We start from the raw sequence: 8948 nt of genomic DNA, 5'->3' as shown, positions 1-8948 counted from the left end.
AGGTATTACCTTGTTACTGATGTTCTTCTAGTTTTCTACGGTTCAGAAAATATTTTTTGAAAATGAAATGCATTATTGTAGTATTTGAAATGTAAATGGTTCATATAGAAAGGTCATACCGAAGTACCAGAATCGACTTCTTCTAAATTAGAGCTATTTGAGGAGTGTTTGAAAAAGTTTTTATAGTAGAAAGTCATCAATAATAATAGTGGCAAACTAAGTTAGAACATGAGATAGAAGAGGATTGAGGGAGTAAACATTTCCAAACAGGTTTTACGAGTACATTACTCAAGTTGAAATCTTGCACACAGTATTAAAGGACAAAAATAAAATTATACGAAAAATGCAGAGATCTTTCGCTCTGTTTGTTTTTTATGCGAGTATTTGGTAGTAAGTTTAATACTGTCTGATATGTCACAATTATAATTCATAAGTCATGCCGACCCTTAGCAGCCTAGTCCGAGGAATGGCCATAACTTTCTCCCCTTGCCTGAAGTTCTTGCGCAAGAAATTATAGGCATAGTTGACAACAAATTTCTTCAAGAATGAAGAATCTTGTTTAGTGACCACCTCTGCTTCTCCCAGGAGATAGAGCACTCCTTGCTCCTTTACTTTTCCTTCATTAATTAGCGAGTTTCTAAGCCTAAATCATGAAATCAAGGTAGGAATCATGGATTTTGGGTAGAGTTAGGGTTTTGAGAATTTTGGGTAATTCAACCCCAATTTGGGGTCGAATCTTAAAACAAATTATATCTTTGGATTCGTGGGGTTATGGGTGAATTTATTTTGGTTCGAACCTCGTGTTTTGACCAAGCGGGCCCGGGGTCGGTTTTGCAAATTTTGGGCAGAATGTTGGAAAGATTGTATTTAGGTATTTGGGTTGGATTGTTGAGTATTATTGATGATATTAAATCAATTGTGTATAGATACGATTGAATTGGAGCTAAATTCGAAAGGAAAGGCATTGCTTAAGGATTGAATTGGCCGTAAACCTTCGAGGTAAGTGTTTGGTTTAACCCTAGCTTGAGGGAATAGGAGTTGAGTCTTGTTGCTAATTGCTATGTGATCGAGTACGATGTATAGGCATGGTGACGAGTATCTATACATTGGTGTCTAGCATGACCGTGAGTCTTTATAATGTAATTATCGTGACTTGATTGTGAACTCCGTGTTTATTGAAGGATTCCTAGTTGTTGTGAATAACATGTGAACGGTAATATGATCACTTGATTCCTGGGAGCATTGGCTCGAATTGTGATACGGATATGAAAGTATACGAAATGATTTGATTCTTTGGAGCGTTGGCTCAAAATAGTAAAGTGAATTAAAAGATAAGGAAAGTAAGAAACAGAAAGCGTTGTCGATTATTCCCTTGCCGGGACGTTTGGTTGCATTGATTGAATTCTTTCCCTTGCCGGGATGTTTGTCAAATATTTGCTTATTTTGTGCCCCTTGATTGTGACTATTGTTTGGGGAGTCGGACTGTACAATAATATGTGAGGATCGGGTTGTGCGCCGCAACAGTGATAAATGATATGGGTCGGGTTGCACGCCGCAACAATGATATTGTGGAGCGGGTTGCACGCCGCAACAATGGTAATTATGGAGCGGGTTGCACGCCGCAACAATTGTTGAGGCTATGTGGGTTGCACGCCGCAACAATGGTAATTATGGAGCGGGTTGCACGCCGCAACAATTGTTGAGGCTATGTGTTTACATTTGAGTATTGATTCCTCGTTCACTGTGAACCTAAGTTGTTTTAGTTGTTACTTTGGATTATTGTTATTATTGTAACTCCCCCGTAGCATGTTTCCCCTCCCATGATGTTAATTACTTGGTATTCGATTTCCGCTGTATATTTATAACTGCACAGGTTTATGTGGTGTCCAGTCTAGCCTCGTCACTACTTCGCCGGGGTTAGGCTAGACACTTACCGGCACATGGGGTCGGTTGTGCTGATACTACACTTCTGTGCATTTTTGCACAGGCCCAGGTTTTGAGCAGCAGCAGCAGTAGTTCAGGAGCAGGCTTTCATATCACGAGACTGAGGTAGCCTTGCAGGCATCCGCAGGCCCGGCGTCTCTTCTCATTGTTTTCTTTTAGACTGTTGCCTCCTTGTTTCGAGACAGACAACCGTTATATTTCTTTCAGACCTTTGTATTTAGTTTATTCTTAGTGGTTCGTGAGTAATGTGACACCAAATCTTGGGTAGAGGATATTGTTGAGTAATCCGTATTTATTTCAGACTTATAAATTAGACCTTCTGCAGTTATTGTTGTTATTATTATTGATGCTACAGATTGTCAACAGAATGGCTTTACTAATGAAAACGGTAGGTAAGTTGGCTTGCCTAGCTACCACGAGTAGGCGCCATCGCGATCCCGATGGTGGGAAACATCCGGGTCGTGACAGATTCGACTGAGCTGCTAAAATGTTCATTGATCGAATCGAACCAGCCGATGAAACTCTAGAATCTACTTGTTGCTCCAGCTCTTCCTCTGTGTAGACCCGGGATGAATTTCCAGCCACTAGTTGGCCAGATACTGCAGGTTCAATTTCTTTATCTGCAACTTGATCAGCATGTGCTGCAAGAATATAGTATTCATCTCGAATGAACTCTTTCAAATGTTCCACCAATTGGTTTTCAAATTCCTCTGGTTTCCCTAGTAGATCATTGTACCCTAACCTAACTACACATCGGAACACCTTGTATTCTCTAGGCTGAACATGTCTGAACTTGAACCGTTCCTCCAGTGCTACTTTGTTTATAGGAATGGATTTAATTGACACCAGAACTATGATAGAATGGACCGACGGAATATTGGAGACGAAGTGGGGAAATATTGGTGGAATTCCCTGTACCAATTCAGAGTAGAGTAGTCCTATTCCAGGTACTCTTTTGATGTCTGGGTTTTTGGCTAAGTCCTTAATGTAGTCACTTGAAACCTTGTTCTTGAGCTCGAATTCATATCTATGTTTTTGAACGTAGTGCCAAATCCCCATAATGATCACGAGTACAAATGAGAAAGCCAAAGGTAGAAAACCACCTTGCACGAACTTTGTCAGCTGAGCGGATAGATATGTAGATTCTATGGTAACGTACAACACGTAGAATAAGATAATCCGCCATATGCTAATTTTCCATATAAGAAGCATTACTAATGTCACCATATTCGTGGTTATGAGCTCAGCACTAACCACACAAATTCCATAAGCATTCCCCAAATTTCCTGTGGTTTTGAAGCTGAGAGTAACTACAACACATGCAACCATGAGGAAGTAATTCAACTCGGGGATGTAAACCTGACCCTCGTGCTTTGCAGATGTGTGAATTACCTTCACCCTTGGGAAACAACCTAGACTTTGGGCCTGAGCCACAATAGAAAAAGCTCCCGATATCATTGCTTGACTTGCAATAATGGCCGCAACAACAGCCACTACAAATGTTGGCCAGTAAAGTAGATTTGTAAGCAGCACCAACAAAATCAATATTATGCATGGTATTGATAAAGTAAATAATTTTATGATTAGTTTATCTTTCACGACCCAGGCTCAACTGCCAAAATATTGTCCGCTTTGGTCGGATCTTTGGTGCCTCACAGTGTTTTCCCATTGGGTATAACCCAAAAGGCCAAAAGAATATATATATATATATATATATATATATATATATATATATGTATAGTAGGAGACTTGCCTGGAACAGAGGCATAGAAAGCATTCCCCTTGTAAGGTAAGCAGCTTGCCCAATATAAGCAGAGAGGATAGATGGAAATACCACGCAACTGAAGCTTATCTGCAATATATATACATGGTGAGTTCACTTAGATTGGCAAAAAACTAGAAACAAATATCAAATATAATAAAGGACAATTTAAAATGAAAAGTGTGCCACATACAAAGGGACAGAGGAAGTACATCTTTTTGATTACTTAAGGCAAAGAAGAAAATAAAAAATGCAGAAGACTTACTTGAACAGACCGCACACTAAAGTGACCCAAATCAGCAAACATAGCTTCGGATCCTGTAATAGTTTCATAAAATAGTCTTTTACCGGATAAGAAGACAGACATGAAGTAGGGCAAGAGAGATGAGTAGAGAAACTCCACTGGAGACAATGGAGGAGTAATAAGCTATTGAGATTAACTTTTATAAACGGGCAGTCTGATCACGCCCAACTATGCCGTATAAAAGGACAATGCGGTCGCTGCAAATATAATCCGGTTTACAAGTCCGGAGTCGAATCCCACAGAGAGTTAACCTATCAATTGCTACCTTCAGACCCACCAAGTCTTCAGAACCAGCTTCCCAAATATTCAAATTCTCAGTTGAGTGTTCTTTAATAACTAACTTGCAAGTAAATAAAAGGCTATAACTAAATTAGAAGGGTTGTAAACAATTATGAGAAAAAGCTAAGGCAATGATTTCCCCTATTGATGGAATCCCTTCTGTTTATGCTCATACAAATTTACCCACACATCTCTATCAATCATGAACGCTAATCTTACCGCAAATCTCTCCCGAGTAATCACAGTAATCTACTATTGCACTCTCCCAAGATACACTAGCTTGCTTAATTTCGCACAATTCAATTTAAATTGCACCCAAGGCTTTGTTATTCCTAATCCCGCCTTTAAACCCGCAATTATAGATTCCTCTAATAATCTAGGAGTGGTGTTGTTCAACAATACCCTAAATATGCACTCTTTTCCAAGTTATGCATACTAAATAGGCACAGCTAATTGAGGATCCTGTCAATTAACTACAACGAACACGAAGTTGAACAAATAAAGATTTAACTAGCAATTTGTATTCACATAAACAAGAAGTTCATCACCCAATAGGTTCCATCAAAGCCTTAGACAAGGAATTTAGCTATTCATAGATATGGGAGAATAAACTAAGCTTGAATTCATCATAAAATCAAAAGAAAAGAAGAAAGATGTTTAGAGTACTTTCTCACAATTGTTTTCCTTGCTAAGAAACCTAAAAAATCAATACATGCCTCTCTTGGGCGAAGTCTAGCGTTTTAAATAGGGTTTAGGTCTAAAAATCCCGTGTTTTACACTTAAGTCCCCGAAGTTTACTGTGCCCACCGCGGTTCTACCGCGGTCGCGGTAGAACCGCGGTCAAACGCCCTCGCGGAATCTTCAACCTTCAGAGACTGCCTTCCACCGCGGTTTCACCGCGGTCGCGGTAGAACCGCGGTGGAACTTGTACCCGGGCATTTTGGCCTGTTTTGAATGGGTTACTTGGGAAATTCAACAATTAGCCTCTTTTCATCAATAGTTGACTCCAAAACCGCTCCTTAGCCTTCCTTACACCTATATCACCTGCAAATCATGTAAAGCACTAATAAGAGCATTTTGTTGTCATTTTCCACATTAAAAGTTCACAAGAAGGTGATTATTTGGTGCGTGATTATAGTCAAATTCACCTATTATCAACACCCCACACTTAAACCTTTGCTCGTCCTCGAGCAACTAAACCACACTTCTATACCTAACTGTGCACTGTATTGCCCCGATTTATGTCACACCTGCTATTATCAAAGATCGACCCAAGCAGTGCTCAATCATATCTCAAATGCAGACTCTCATGCCAAGACACACTTGTGCTCACTCTAATTACTCTAACAGAAGTGAAGACTCACTTTTTCTTCCTGAGTCACATGCCCTCACATAAACACGATTTGAGAGTAATTCCACACACATAAAATTCAACAACAAGGAACAATATATAGAAAGAATTCGCTCACTCTCAGCAAAGAGCATTCACATGCCACACAGACACACCATAAGCTTGCCCCTAGTGTAATACTCCACTAATCGAGTCATTCAGTCAAAGATCAAGAGGTCTTTATAGGTTGTAATGTAGGCTAAGGGACGGGTAGGATATATTTGGATATAGTGACTAACCTCCCTAAGCACTTTTAATACACACTTCCTTTTATTTTACTTCCATGATCAACCCACTTGTTTCTCCACATTTTGTTTCACTTGCGCCACCCCACTTCTCGTTTGGTACAACTGGCTACTTTTCTTTTTCTCTTTTCTCTCTCTCTCTTATTTTTTAGATTTATTATACACTGCCAATTCACCAATCCGACCTTCATTCTTGATTTTCCCTTCTCTTTTTTTTTTCTTTCTCCCCACCCCACACTTTGACTTTTGCATATATTTTAGTGCTTCAAGTGCTTCTAGGAGGGAAGAGTTCAATTAGCGTATTTAAACACCACATTTTAGATCATTATAGGGTTATCAAAGAAAAGGCTTCAGGCTCAAAAGGGGTTAACTATGGTAATATGCACAGGTGGATTTTCAAGTATAAAGGGTTAAAGAAAGAAATGCCTCAATCATCTCTAAAACCAAACAACTTCTATTTCGCTTTACAAACACACAGGGCAAGTTCTAGGTATCATATGCAAACATTAGATGCAAGTAACAGCTCACACACACTTAGCATGTAACTCATTCCGAACCAGTTCATCAACACAATCATACGAGTGTTCAAGCAAGTCAAGATGTGCAAAATTAAGGCATATATTATGAGTCCACAAACAAGCTTAGATGTCACACACTCAGGTTCTTTTCTATACAAGCGTACACATTCGGGGTTACATTCTGCCCTTCACCCATTTATTCTTAAACTTCAAAAAGAAAAATCTACCTAACCCGGTTCAAGAAAAACCCTTGGAAAAGAACCGTGGTCAAAAGAAAAACCAAGGGGGAGGTAATACACTACCTAAAAGAAGAAAATAAAATAAAATAAAAATCCTCCATGGACTACTTCCCTCAAGAGTATTGTCCACCTAGTCCGTCATCAGGAAAAGTCCTCTACCAGTCGAGTTTTTTTTTTATTTTTTTATTTATTTCATTTTTAATTTGACTTAGACCCTCAAGAAACCCGTCAAAAAGTGTCTGTCGTTGGGCCAAGTCAGCTAATCCTAATATAACAAACTCACACACATACAACATATTACTCTAATGATACAACACAACAACATACATCTATATACATTACCATACACAGTCAGAGCAAGTCTCCCACCCCACACTTAAAACAATGGCATGTCCCCATGTCATCAGAATACAGTAAAGAACAGAAGGGTGAGAAAACTTCCCTGAAACTCAATCTGAGTCGGAGACGGTACTGGGATCTACATGGCAGGCCCTCCCCAATGCACGCAGCCAAGCCATAAACTTGTTCTCAGATCTAGCTTGCCGCTGAGACATGGCGTCCAACCTTGTGTGTAGACCATCCACCGAGGTGCGAAGATCCGCAACCTCTTCCTCCAAGGAGAGCAACATAGGCCGGGAGGACTGTGAGCGAGATAGGTCTGCTCCAGAATGAGAGCGCCAAGAGGGTCCAGCACTGTCTACAGACCGCCTAGATGGTGCCATAGGGACTGGATCTTCCTCCTTATCATCAATCTCAATGGTAGTGCGAGTGCCCCTGCCCACTCTGATACCGGAAGCTTTGAAAGCTGCTTTTGGGGGCAAGTCACCATCAGCAGGGTTGGTAGGAGTGTTCCTCAGCAAGCATAGTGTGGTTACCAAGGAAGGAAAGTAGAATCCCTTAGACAGCAGCGGTCCCCGTAAGACCATTTCATCGCCAATTATCCGTGCTGCATCGAAATCTTTCCCTGTCACAAAGCACTAAGTCAACAATGCCCTGTTGAAGTTCACGTCCGTGGTGTTGCTAGAAGGCAGGAACCTGCTACAGATAACCGTCAACCAACACTTAGCTAGGTGAGTGAAGGAGTTAGAGTTGAGAGTTATATCTTCCTTTAGCCAAATAGGTCGCCCCTCCGTGCAAAGCAAATCTGTCATGACCTCCCATGTCACCCCGGGCCGGTCATGATAGTAGTCAACATCGCTGGTGAATGGAGGTAACCTCAACACCCGGCGAATTGTTGGAATCTGAGCACTGACCACCGTACCCCGCACAATCAACTCCCTACCCAAATTCAATGGGCAATTTGCATAAAATTCACAAACCAACATCTTGTTGACAGGTTCAGGGTCAGCAAAGAGGAACTCCATTTCCCGCCGCCGAATCTCTTCATACATCTCCACTTTTTCAACTCGGAGGGCAGCCCGATCAATCGGGATTTCTTGAATGAACGTTTTAGTAGCTTTGGCACGGAAGTCATCCTCAGCCTGTTCCGATTGGATTCTAGATTCATCATAAGCAGGTCGGTGGGAAGGACCGCCAGAGCGCCTGTGCCTTTTGGGAGCCATTAATCCTGAAAACAGTTAACAAACCATCAACCAATTGCATTAGCTAATGCCAATAAGGTGGTTACTCAGACTTCACCACCTAATGACACCAGCTATAACAAACCCTACTACAGCTCCACCCTTTCAGTACCACATCCGGCAACATACACCCCACACTTATTCCAGTCACTATTATCCCCGATATACAACACCACCAAAAGACAACATCATTTTCCAACAATTAGCACCTATGCTAACAAAACTACCACACAATTATCTTTTAAACCAACAAGTCACCCTACAACAACAACCATCCTGTACAACACCCCAAACCTAAGTCGGTCTTAGAACACTCCCAAAAATATACAACATAGTGCCATCATTCTTGGGCAACACATGACCCAATACCAATATTCACCATAAAACTAGTTTAGGTCTCCAAACCACCAAAACAATTTCACAATTATATTATAATGGAGACCCAACTAATGTGGCACCAACAACCCTCCAAACATTAACTACAACAACAATAACCATAGTAATCATACAAGAAAGCAAAAAATTGAAATGACTATACTAATCCTAACTAGGGTTTAACTATAATTACAAAATTAACAAATTACACTACTTAGAAAATAAAGAAATGGAGAGAGAGGAGAAGAACTTACTTGAGTTGAAGAGAGGAGAAAAATGGAGGTGTGGGAGTGTGGGTTGGGGATGAATGGT

The 8948-nt window shown here is 40.6% G+C and overlaps 1 pseudogene; it reads right to left on the bottom strand.

The window, feature by feature from the left end:
• On the bottom strand, positions 421-8243 carry LOC109231575 (annotated as a pseudogene).

This window comes from Nicotiana attenuata, chromosome 8 (genome assembly GCF_001879085.1).
Source record: "Nicotiana attenuata strain UT chromosome 8, NIATTr2, whole genome shotgun sequence".
NCBI lineage: Eukaryota > Viridiplantae > Streptophyta > Magnoliopsida > Solanales > Solanaceae > Nicotiana > Nicotiana attenuata.
The sequence above is the reverse complement of the archived record's forward strand: the minus strand, read 5'-3'. Positions and strand labels throughout refer to the sequence as shown.